Raw genomic sequence first — 13,525 nt, forward strand, 5'->3', positions numbered from 1 at the left:
AAAAAGAAACCACTTACATTTGAGCATTTGTTAAATATTGACTCATAAGTGGTTTTCTGGATCCTTGCAACCGGTGGAAATATGTGCAGGAGAATTCTCTGTCATTTTAAATGAAAGAGAAGAACAGTATATGTAAAAGAGCTACTTCAGAACTTCTCTGGAGAAGTTTGCTTTCTTGGGCCAGTGCACGTCTGTCTTCTCCATGGTGCACAGAAGTGACAGTTAGGTCAGGTGGGTGGAAGGACAGGTGGGGATGGGGGGCTGAGAACAAGGAGGAGAGGCCTTTAGTCACATAGAGCATCACCTTCTCCAGCGGCTTCCAAGGCTCAGAGTTCCCTCTTGTCCTGGCTTTCTTTCTCCTTCCCTTTTAAAATCATTTAGCGTACACTCCTCAGACTTTGGAGCTATGTATCTTACATTCAGTTCCCTACTGTACCATTTCAGAGAGAGCGGTATTAAGAAGTGAGCACTTGCTTTGGCACCTAACAGACACAAGTGTGAAGCCCCCCTGCACAGCTTACTGCCTACATCACTTCAGTTGCACCGCACAACAAATGGTTTGGTCAGCTTGGGCCGCTGTACGGGAGCACCATAGACAAGTGGCTTAAACAACAGAAATTCATTGTTCATGACTTTGAAGGCTGGGAAGTACAAGGTCAAAATGCAGGCCAAAATTCGCTTCCTGGTGAGAGCCCCAGGTGGCAGATGGACACCTTCCTGCTGTATCTTCCTGTGGTGGAAAGACATCGTCTCTCTTGTGTCTTTTCTGACAAGCACACTAATACCATCCATGATGACTCTGTTCTTATGGCTGAATAACCTCCCAAAGGCCTCATCTCCAAATGCCAGCACGCTGGGGAACAGGGAATCAACATACAAATTTGGAGAGTGGGGAGGGGACAAAGATTCAGATGACAGCAGCTAAGTGCCCCTATACTTAGTGGTACAATTCAGTAAAAACTGATTTTCTGTTCAGAGTTCAGTGACAACATGGTTTAGCTAGGCTCTGGGTTCTGAGCTACAGGTTTAACTCTGTTTTATACTGTGTCTTCATACTCCTGGGATTATCAGGGTCAATGGCTACTAGGTTCTTCGTGTGTATTTCATTATGTGGCCCAGGGTGAAGGGACAGCAACTGTCTCAAGCATGTTTTTCTCATGGCAGGTCACTGGAAAGCGATAGACAATACAAATTCATGAAGCAGGTTTAATGTGTCTGCTATGTCATGTCTGTTAACATTCTGCGAACCCACACACATGCTATAGCCAGCTTCAATATAAAGACTCAGGGAAGTCTGCTCACAGGGAAGACAAGATAGTATTTGCTGAACAAACATCTAAACATCCTACCCATGTAAATACGTTAATCTCGTTCACCTTCAATGTTCTTCTGTCTTACGTAGAGATGATGGTAATAGTGGCTACCTTAAAATTACTAGGAAAAAGATACAGTCTATTAAAAAAATGGCACATTTTCCAGAGTGCAAGGAACATTGGCTCAATGCCAGATCTTATTATGAATTTCCTTTACATGCATATAAGGAGGTGAAAAAATGGGAGAAATAAGATGCTGAAACCTAGGGACAAAATTAAGGACTGACATCAAAAATAGTAAGATTAATTTTTAAATTTGTAACATGATGTGAGAGCTAGTTTGTGTTTATGTAAGTGGTCACTGCATATTATAGTCTTCCACGCTACTATGAGTTGGACCTTTGCTCCTACTCTTTTGCTATGGGTGAAAACTGCATGCACATCATGCTATAAAAAAGATGGGCAGGGGCTGGGGATTTAGCTCAGCGGCAAAAGCGCCTGCCTGGCAAGTGCAAGGTCGTGAGTTCAGTTCCCGGTACCGGAGAAAAACCAAAAAAAAAAAAAAAAAAAAAAAAAGATGGGCAGAACGTAGTCAAAAACCAACATTTTGCCTATTAAGCAATTTGACAAACATGACAAAACCATATACTTGAAGAAAAATACATAACATAGGAAAATATCAGTAATTAAAACAAAAGTGTGGACAGTACCATGATGTACCATGGTGATTTAAGCAAACAGTCACTTCTAAAGTACATTTATGGTGTGGTGCAGAATCTACGTATTTTAAATAATTTGTTAATCTTCCAGAGAAGATTTGACCACTGTGAACTGAATTGTGTTTCCTTATGGAGTTTTAGAGGAAGAGCAGGCACTCAACTTCATATCAGAGCAGAAGCTCCAGGGCTGCTGCCAAGCAGATCATCACTCAGCGGCATCATGGTGGCAGCAGAGCACAGCGGACTCACTCTGCTTCAGTGGGTTTGATTGTTGTATGTGGAGATGGCTTTCGTCTTGACATTCATTCTTCCCATTTTCCAGTGTTACTTCTTTCCATCTGATGAAAACCATTTAAACTCTAAGAATTTCATACTTCTATTGAGCTAGAAAATTGTCTCTTTAGTGGCATTTAGGTGCTGAGCTCTGATTTCCATAAATGGAATACAGTGGTATTTGCTTATCTCTAATATGAGACCAACTCCTTCCATAAATACACCAGATGACCTACAGCTATTTTTAACAGCAATAACAGTGATAGCAAGGGATGGGCAGTATTTCTGTCATTTTACAAGCATATTTCCACAGACGGATTCACAGATGGCCTGCTTAGCAGGTGAGAGGAGGACTTAACCAGCGATGCCCAGCTTCCTTTCTGCCTTTGAGCTCCTTTCCTCTTTATTCCCAAGTCACAGCTACCCAGTGTGGTAGCAGAGGGCAGAGCTGCCCTATGTCAGAATGAGCTTTAGTTGAGTGTCTGTAGTTTGAGTTTTTGTTCCTCTATTTAATCTACCTTAGTCTATTCAGGCTACAATGACACAACTGCATAGGTTGGGTAGATTATAAACAATAGAAGTTTATTTCTCACAGTTCTGAAGGTTGAAGTCTGATATCAGGGTTCCAGCACTGCTGGGTTCTGGTGAGGGCCCTAGTTTGGATTGTAGACTGCTAAGTTAACGTGCTCTCACACAGTGAAGAGTAACAGAGGTCTTTTTCAAGGGCATAATCCTATTAATGATCTAACCGCTCTCCCAACTCCCCAACTGCTAATGCCATCAGACTGGGGTAAGAGTTTCAGCGTAAAAATCTGGGTGACACAAACACTCTGTCTGTAGCATCTGTCTAACTTTTATTCCTTAAAGACATGGAAAGCAAAGGTTGTTTTATACCAGCTCTTTTCCCAGTTAGGGATTTTGCTCTAATATTTCTAATTTCCTGATCTACTAGCTTGCATGGGTAATGTAACACACCTTGAGGTCTCTTGAAAGCCTGGGCCATAACTGGCTTTATGTAGTTAACTTCTTGTATGCTTTTTCTCTGGACCTCCCATTAGCTCCACGTTATTTTAAAAGGATAAAGGACAGAGATGCACTCAGTTTCAAGTTAAAGCAAAACAAGAAGAAGAAAGGACTTGAATAATTATCTTCCCACCCCCCTGAAGTGCCTGCTTTTGTTCATTCATTCATTAATTTAACCAGTATCTCTTGAGTACCTCCCACTTGCAAGGCATGACCTATGGCTCTACTGATTCCAAAACCAGGAAGAGTCTTTCTTTAACCTGTGGAAGCTCAAAAACTAATACAAACTAATGAACAAGTCACCCCAATTCACTGTGCACCTGCCATAATGGAGGGGAACACATTCCTAGTCTGGTGGGATCTGGAAAATTTTTTTGGACCCTGTGGTTTCTAAATAAGACCTGGAGATCAAATTGGTGATATTCATAGAGGTTTGGTTCAAAAAGAGCCCAGGCAGAAGAAACAGCATGTGCAAAGCCAGTTTGTTTTTGTCACCGTGCTGTGTTGTCTGTCCTTTTGATCTATCAAGCGCTTTTCTTAAAAGACTGGAGAAAAATAGAGATGGCCCAAATGTGACCAACAGCTTCTATGTGCAGGACAAAAATATAAGTGTGTACTCTAGGAAGCCAGGTATCCCTCATTATTTATTCAAATTCATCTTTTAGCCATACTGGAAGGTAATTTTCAGTGGACTGTTCGGTACCTACATTTTCTTATCTTGAGAAATACAGTGGTAGCCAGGTTCATGAACGCTTCTCTTTGCAAACAATTTGGTCCACAAAGAGAGGCGTTCAGCAATATTTTGCTTCCATTCATGAAATACACATCAAGTGACCAACACAATCATGGCCATCTTCCCCACATGAACATAGATGTGCTCATCTTCCCCAGAATCTTGGAACAAATTACGTTCGTGAACTGAGGTACGATTCATGCTGACACACGGTTTAGTATAATATACTTAAAAGGCATAAAATAGGCCATAATAATTGCTACCTGGAATCTTACCTTTCAGCTGACATCCTTGGTGTCTTAAGCCTTCTTCAGGCATCAGAAAGAAAGGTTTTCCCACTCCCTTCGCTTGGCGCCAGGTTGCCCTGCCGAGTTCCTACCTACATCTTCAAAACTCCTTGGTGGGGGCTGGGGATTTAGCTCAGTGGCAAAGCACCTGCCTGGCAAGCGCAAGGTCGTGAGTTCAGTTCCCGGTACCGGAGGAAAAAAAAAAAAAAAAAAAAAACTCCTTGGTGTTCTCAGATGCCACTGATAAAACCCATGATTCATACCACATTTTGTAACTTGCTTCTTCTTTTTTTTGAGACAGGGTCTCATCGTGCAGTTCAGGCTGGTTTTGAACTCACTTTGTAGCCCAGGCTGGCCTCAAACTTGCAACAATCTGCCTACCTCAGTCTCCCGAGTGTTAGGATTGCAAGTGTGTGCTACCACCCCTGGCTGTAACTTGCTCCTTAAAGAAGTTCAGTAGAAGGGTTGGAAATGTAGTCAGTAATATCTCAACCACATCAAGGACAAAAAGGACATTTGAAGTCGTCCTTGGATTCCTATCCATCATTGGTGTTACTGTTTCGTTTGGGACTGTGCATTCTAGTTTGTATCAAACGGTTCTGAAGTTCAAACTGCTTATGTTAGCCAGGCGTAGTGGTGCATGCCTGCAATCTCAGGACTCAGGAGGCTGAAGCAAGAGGATCACAGTGAGTTCGAGGCCAGCTTGGGCTACATAGTGAGTTCCAGGCCAACTTGGACTACATAGCAAGACCTGTTTCAAAAACAAAAATAACAAAAAACTGCCTACATGAGCCTTCCTCACAAGCCAGACATAAAAAATAAGGATAATGATAAGATCTGATGACTACTGAGTGATTATGTGCAAGGTATTATTCTAAGGGTTTTGTGGCTATTAATTCATTTCAACCTTATAAAAATCTTACAAGGGTGTACACTATTATAACAACCCTCATGTTATTTTTTAAAATTTTTAGTTATTGATCTATTGTTGTCTTTATGAGACAGGATCTTACTGTGCAGTTCAGGTTGTCCTTGAGCTCACTTTATAGCCCAGGCTGGCCTCAAACTTGCAACAATACTCCTGCCTCAGCCTCACAAGTGGTGGGATTATATGCATGTGCCACCACACCCAGCTCAACCCTCTTGTTATGACAAAGAAGTGACAAAGGCAGATTAAATAACTTTCCTAAGGTGGACAGCTGGGCTGGCATTAGAACCCGGGCAATCTGGCTCCAGAGGAGTTCATACTTGCAAGCAGCACAGCTGAGCAGTCTGTTTAGCAAAACCACTCTAGGGGGTTTAAGAGAATAGTATCTTGATAAAAAATACCAACTAAAGGGGCTGGGGATTTAGCTCAGCAGCAAAAGCGCCTGCCTGGCAAATGCAAGGTTGTGAGTTCGGTTCCCGGTACCGGAGAAAAAAACCAAAAAAAAAAAAAACCAACTAAAAAGCATAACCTTGAGTAGACAAAGGGAAGATTAGATATTAAACGTTTCTAAATTTTCAGGAAGATGAAAACTTCTCCCTAATAGTGTTGTTATATCCCTACTAGTAATCACTAATAATATTGTAACTTTCTTACTGTAGTTAAAATGATTAAAAAGTCTCTCCTGAACCGACTCGTGCACATACATCACTCACTGCTGCCTTCATGCTCATTCATCTCCACTTGCCCCAGAGTAATGCAAACTGCTTACTGAAGACATTATCATTCTGGTTGGGAATTATGTAAATATTTGCATAAAATACATTTTTAAAGCTCCTGTGTAAGTGTATAAGAGTAGATGGTCACATGCCTGCAGAGTGTGACACACACTTTGGGAGGCAGCTTGGCAGTCCCTTACAAAACTAAACAGGCTTAAACCACACAGCCCAGCAATTTCTTTCCTTTGTTGCTACCCAAAGAGGTTGAAAGACATGTGTCCATACAAAAACCTACATGTGGATGTTTGCATAGCAGCTTTGCTGGTAATTGTTACAACCTGAAAGCAACAAAGTTATCCTTCAGTAGGTGCATGGATAAAGAGACGGTGAACTTGTTCAGCCCTAAAAAGAAATGCAGACATAAGAAGGCATGGAAGAAAAGTAAACCCATCTTACTAAGTGAAGGAAGTGGCTATGGAAAGGTTACTTACTGTGCACTTCTAACTATGGGACTTCCTGGAAAAAGCCACACTGTGGGGACAGAAGAGAGTGGTTGGCAGGGGTGAGAGGAGAGGAAGGGGTGAACAGGCAGAGCACAGAGGGTTTTTAGGGCAGTGAATAAAGGCTTAGTGTAACCCATTGAGATGTGTCAGTGTGGATCATTGGTTGTGACAAATGTACTCAGGTAGGCTGTAGTAATGGAGGAGGCTACGATGTGTGGAGGCTGAGGGTATATAGGAAATTCTCTCTCTCTCTCTCTCTTGTTTTGAGACAGGGTCTTGCTGTGTAGTCTAGGCTGATCTTGAACTCACTTATGTAGCTAAGGCTGGCCTCAAACTCACAGAAATCCACCTGCCTCAGCCTCCTAAGTGCTAAGATTACAAGTGTATGCCACCATGCCCAGTTCCTTCCTCTACATTTTGCTATAAACCTAGAGCTATTCTTTTTTTTAACATCTGCTCTAAAAAATGATATTTTAATAAGAAATATTTTTAAAAGGCAATCCTAGCTATTCTCCTGGAGAGCCCACAATGAGAAGAGGCATATAGGAGAACTGAGGTAACCCGACAAGGACTTGTGTTGGATACGTGTACTGAAAGATCACTTACTACCCCATTCTTTATTCAATTTTATTCAATTAAAAATAAAACAAACAAAAGTAGAAACCAATCTTTCGAAGCTAGCCAACAGTGGGCCTTCTTCCAACTGAGCCTTGAGCTTGGAGATGATGCAGCTGGTTGTGCTCTATGAGAGACTCTGGTTAGAATCCCCCAAGTAAGCTGGGCCCTGGTTTCAGTTCCGCAGGAACTGTGAGATAATAAATGCTTGTTGTTTTCAGCTGCAGTGTTTTGGAGTAATTTGTTTACAGCAGTAGATAACTAATGACTCTCCACTTTCAATCCCCAGAGATAGTCAATGTGAACAACAAAGTACTTATTATTCTACCATTTTGTCAATTCTTATGCTAGAATTAAGTACATGCAAATGTGTACATATTCACATGCTGTTTCTTACGAGAGTAGAACCGCTCCATTCATGCTGTTGAGCAGGAGGTTTTAGTCATGTAATCAGCCATGGACATCTCTAGATGTCGGTAAGTGCATATGCCACTTAGAGTTTTTAAAATGCCAGGCCAATATTTTGTGTTTTGAAGAATGTTTAGATGAGTTCTGATTTTTCTAAATTTTAAACAATGCTGCCTTATCCATTGTGGTAGATAACATCTTTGTGCACTTTCTGGTTCTAGTTTGTACCTCAATGGACTTTCCTTTTTTTCCTTAGGTAAAGTGGCAGTTAGTTCTCCATGGACTTGTAAAAATACTTCCAAAGCAAATGCAAACAAACAATTCAGAATCTAAAGAATAAAAAAGGCAAACTGTGCTGTATGGTTTACTTAACTCACCGTCACTGGTATTGGTATCTGTGAATTTGTTTTCTGATTAAGTTTGGTGGTGACTCTATTAGCAGTAGATTCTCACCTTCTTATACGCATTCTCTTTTTTTTTTGGTTTTTCTCCGGTACCGGGAACCGAACTCACGACCTTGCGCTTGCCAGGCAGGCGCTTTTTGCCACTGAGCTAAATCCCCAGCCCCACGCATTCTCAAGTGGAGACTAAGATATCGTCAGACGAATTTGCCAATCTTCCACAATTTGAAATCTTCTTAGAGTCCCTCTACAGGGTCATTCTTTTTCATTGTGACTACTTCCTTATTATGTTGTTTCAGATTTTTTCATTCTTACCTTTAATATGTCCTTAAAATTTATATAACTTGAATTTAAAAAGCATACTTAGCTCTTGGTAGAAAGGTAATTGATTGGGAGTTTAAAGAAGACAAATATTACTAAATGGATAGTATATAAAGTTTGGCAGGATTACTGTGATCAAAGGAGAATTAAGCATATCTTTTCAGAGGTAAGTAGTATTTCACAGGGACAAGAAGTTCCACATAAAGTTTGGTAGCTATACAAATAAATGAGAATGTTTCATGTCCTGGCTGGACATCTGTACATGCTTCAGACCCAGATTAAATGTGGAGGATGGAGCCAGGACTTAAGTCATGGCCACAAGCTGTCTCACTACAGTTTGTTTGGTTACAAGAAATCCTGTGATGGAGAATTAGTGCTTGAAGACAACCAGAATTATCCAAGGGATCAACCAGTGTCACCTGCAGCCTAAAAATGGGACTGTTCACAGTGGATAGTATAGACTTTAAAAGTTTGCTGGACCTGGTAGGCCACAGTTCGTCCTTTACCTCTTGGGTCTTTGCATCTTTCCCTCAGGGTTACCTGGGGGAGGAAATGAAGGCAGCCACTATAAGACAGTCAGGAAAGCCCTTGCCTCCTTAAGTTATTGTCTTAACTTTTTATCATGAAATGATAGATTTGCAGAGAGTTAAAATATAGTGTTGAGTTGTTATAGTCTAAAGGTTTGCATTCCTTCAAATTTCATGTTGCCATCTTGCCCCCCGTGGTGACAGTATTAAGTGCTGAGGACTTGGAGAAGTGATTGGGTCACAAGTGTGAAGCCTCATAAATGGGTCTACTGCCTTTATTCAAGAGGTCAGAGAGAGATCCCTCGTCTCTCTCACCATGATAGGATTAATGTTTATGCTGCAAAACAGGTAGCCCTAAGTAAGATAAATAAACACTAACTAGAGTCATTTCAGTTTTATATCATGGTTTTCAGCCAAATTTGTTCAGATCAAGTCAGATTCTGTCATCAAATGAGCCATAAAAAACAGATCTCAATTTTCAGAACTTTTATATTTTGGATAAAGAATTGGGACTGTATTCATGTTTTAATTTTTGAGAGATTTTTAAAAAATGTAACATATACCATTTTAATGACTTTTCATTTGCTTGTTTTATTTTGTGGTATTAGGGACTGAACCCAGGGCTTTTCACACTGAACTATATCCGCAGACCATTTTACTTTTTATATTGAGACATGGTCTTGCTAAATTGCCCAGGCTAGGCTTGAACTTTTGGTCTTCCTGTCTCCGCTTCCCAAGTGGTGGGATTACAGGCATGAGGAACCACGCATGGCTCACCTTAACCTCTTATAAGTGTACAATTTAGTGGCATCATTTACAGCCACAATGTTGTGCAGTCAACTCCACTATTTCCAAAACTTCTCCATCATCTCAAAAAGAAATTCCATAGTCAGGAAGTAGTAACTTTCCATTTTTCTACTTCCATGTCTCTGAAAACTTCTATTTTCTGTATCTCTGAATTTCACTATTGTAAACATTTCATAATGAAGCCATATAATATTTGTTCTTCTGTGTTTGGTTTATTTTGCTTAGCATAGGTTTTGTAGGCTCATCTGTATGGGGGCAGAACTTCATTCTTTTTTATATTAAATAATAATGTGCTTAGACATTTTCATCCCAAAGTTTAGTATCAGCCTGTCAGTCATTTGCAAGTGACAATGCTCTGCAAATTTTGGATCATGCAGGAAGTGTAAGGGAGAGAGAAACCAGAGCACTAGAGCTTGCTGAATGCAGCTAGAGAGAACCCTGAAGTAGGTTCTTTCATATACATTTTATAATTTAATTTCTGGGCAAAATGGTGGCAAGAAAGATCCAGCAATAAATGGTTGGTTTACTTCATTGTCTCATGTAGGATAGAAAAAAACCTTCAGAAGTAGAGATTATGTTTTTGATTTCCTAAGATTTCATGGAACAAATTTTACTCATTCTCTGGGGCTGGCGATGTAGCTTAGGGATGAAGCCCTGCCCTAGCATGTGTGAGGCCCTGGGCTGGATTCCTAGCACTGTAAAAAAACCAAACCAAACAAAAACAAAAAACAAAAAAAAAATTGCTCATACTTCATGTCACCTAGTATCTATCTGTTCAGTTGAGTGATTCCAAAGAAGTAATGAGACAAAAGACATAACTATTAGAATTTCTGAACCTTTATTTACACTCTTAGTTGAGATCACCAATCCTACTTTAACCTAGACCAGTGATGGTGCTATGGTTTGTGTCTAGATGTCCCCACAAAGCCTCATGCAGTCATGGGTGTGGGCATTTAGAGTTTGTGATTGATTCATTCATCATCTAGCTCTGTCATTATGGGTGAGAGTGCTATAGCCACTCTAGCGTGGGTAGCCTACATGCAATGTAAGCAACAGGAAGAGTCTTCTTTCTGGCTCCTCCCTTTTTGCTCTTGTTGCTTTTGCTGTCTTCCACTGCCTTGAACTGCTACTTTCTACCATGTGCCACTCTGCCTTGGAGCAAGCTGGGTATGGACTAAAACCTCCATAAACTGTGAGCTAAATAAAACTTTCCCTTTTTAGTTTTGGGTGTTGGGTATTTTTTCTCAGCAACAAGAGAAAAGTAACCAAGACAGATGGTGAACCTTTTAGAGTCTTTGATGGCTGTTCTACAAACAGCCTGCTGTAGCATGCATGCCATGGGTTCCCCACCGCTGAACCGTTACAGTACAGTGAAGTTCTGTGCCCTTCCCTAATAAAATTGTTTTTGAAGATTTTTCTTTCCCAGTTAAACATGCACTGCTGTTACGGATAGGAAAGATAAATCAAGGGAAGAAGAAAAAGAGAGAAAAAGATTTATGCAGTCATTTTTCCCAAGACCTTGTGTCTCCAAATTTAAAAAGACCACTTACAGATTGTGTTGCAATGACCACTTGCTTACATGAATGGTCTCAATGCCGAGAACTGTTTAAATTGTTTAGTATGACTTGAATACTGTTGCTCAACATACAGGGATATTCATTAAGAAGTTCTTAGCAAGTGACTATAAAATGAAAGTTAAAAAGGTCAAATTTATAACTTGATACATTTTTATGTGTTGATTTACATTCTTCTAGGACTCATGTATACTAATAAGCACTATATTCATGTTCTTTTTTTTACTACTTAGAGTATAATTTTATATCTTAAGTTATTATAGCAGGTCATGGTTGTTATTATGATTTTTAATGAAATTTGGTCATAGTTATAGTTTGTTCAGCAAAATTCTGTGGAACAAACATATTTCCCTGTCTGCTGCCCCCAAACATAATTATAATGAAAACTGAAAAATACTGCCTACTTCGTGAAGACACATTTAGGGACACATTCTAGGACTGCATGGCTATGGAAAATAAGCCTCACTTATACTGAACAAAGCTTGGTATTTTCTTGGAGAACCAGACCATTTTCTCTAATATTGCTGCTTTTGAATTTTCATATACATTTCTGATATTTTATTTTTCCTCATTGTAAGAACTTATCATTTTCAAAATCTAATTGTGCTCCTTTACAAAAGTGTCACATATGCATGAGAAAAAGTAGAAATTAAACAAAAGCAAAATTGAGACAATTGGAAATCAATAATTTCACCCTCAAAGGTAACTTTTGCTACAATTTTTTTATCTTGATGCACATATACAAGAATAATCTTTTTAATAGAGAATTTTATTGACCTTATAATTTGTTTTTCCTCAAGTATATGATTACCACACTACCACATTTCTTCTGTATCAATGCAAAGTCTATGTCTTGAAAGATTGCACATGTACTTGTTTATTGCAAAAAACCAAATAACATTAAATATATATCACAAAATGTAAATATCATTATCTTCTCCTACCCTAATTTTAATCTTATCCCCCCACAGAAAAAAATTTATATTCTGCCAAAATATCTCATGTGAATGTCTAATCAAGATATTAGATTTAACTTCCAGTTATAGAAAACACAGGTTATGGCAAGATTAGTTACATAACACCACCAGTTAGATGGCCCAGCTGCGGAACAGTCTATGGGACAAGCAGCTTGAGTTCCTTCTGCCCAACAGTGTCATTGTGGGGTCGGGAGGGCAGGAAGCTGAAGCTGAACATAGCCCTAATTCTCAGAGCTAACCATTGTTCTGGGATTGGTGCATATTTCTCAGCTCCTTCCTCATAAATGCGACCCTCCTCACTTCACACCATAATTTTGACCATGCTTTATGTACTACTCTCTAACTTGCTTCCTTCCATTAGCTCCCCATTGCACAATAGGGTTTGTCTATTTGTTTCAAAGTCTTCTGATTACTGCATATTAGTTCTTATTGTTTGTACTGTGATGTACTTCACCAATGAACTCATCATTTCTCATTTTTTTATATTATCACACTACTACATTTTTGACTGCGATATATTGCCATATACTGCAATATATTGACTGCAATGGCCTTGTGACTATATCTTTTAAAAAATTTTGTAAAACAGATTACTAAATGTAGAACGGGTAGGTCAAAGAGAAATTGTATTATTAAAACTATGTAACCATATTTATTTTTTTGAGGTTTGCTTTTTCTTGTTTTATTTATTTTGTCTTTTATTTGTATAATAAATATTTTCCCCAGACTATAATTTATCTTCTAAATTTGTTGAGAATATCTTTGCCAAACAAAAGTCTTCAGTTTTCATGTAGTAAAATCAACAATTCTCTTTTTTTTTTGGGGTTCTGGAGTTTGGTGTTTACTGCATTTACCTATAATTTGAAATTTTAATCTCTACTAACCCTTATTGGTTTTTATCATTGTATTTTTCAACATAAAATTTTCAAAGATCTGTCTTAGAGCTATCTCATGAGTTGCATCACATGCTTTTAATGTCTTAATTGAGAAGAGAGCTACTGAGAAATTATTTTGCAATTTTCTGATTATTGTTTATATAAATGTTATTTGATTTTAACATTGTTATATTTTTATCAGATAATTATTATATACTAAATTTTTCTGCTTTTAGGACTTCACAGAGATTTCCTTCTTTATCCAATTCATGAATAATTTTTATAAAGTACAGGGAGAAATAGAAAAGCTTATTTTTTGTGCTTAGAGTATGAATATTGATGCTTATGTAACGTCACTCATATTGTTCAAATATTATGTACATTATTTGTTTTTTAGATTATAGAAGGATTTGGATACATAGAAAATGAGAAAGTACTTTTGTTTAGCATAATCATTAACATTGTTTAATATAAAATACCAAAAATAGGAGGGCTTCCGGTGCACAGGGAGCTGCGGGAGGGGAG

This window comes from Chinchilla lanigera, unplaced genomic scaffold (assembly GCF_000276665.1).
Source record: "Chinchilla lanigera isolate Chin_1 unplaced genomic scaffold, ChiLan1.0 scaffold00003, whole genome shotgun sequence".
In the NCBI taxonomy this organism is placed as follows: domain Eukaryota; kingdom Metazoa; phylum Chordata; class Mammalia; order Rodentia; family Chinchillidae; genus Chinchilla; species Chinchilla lanigera.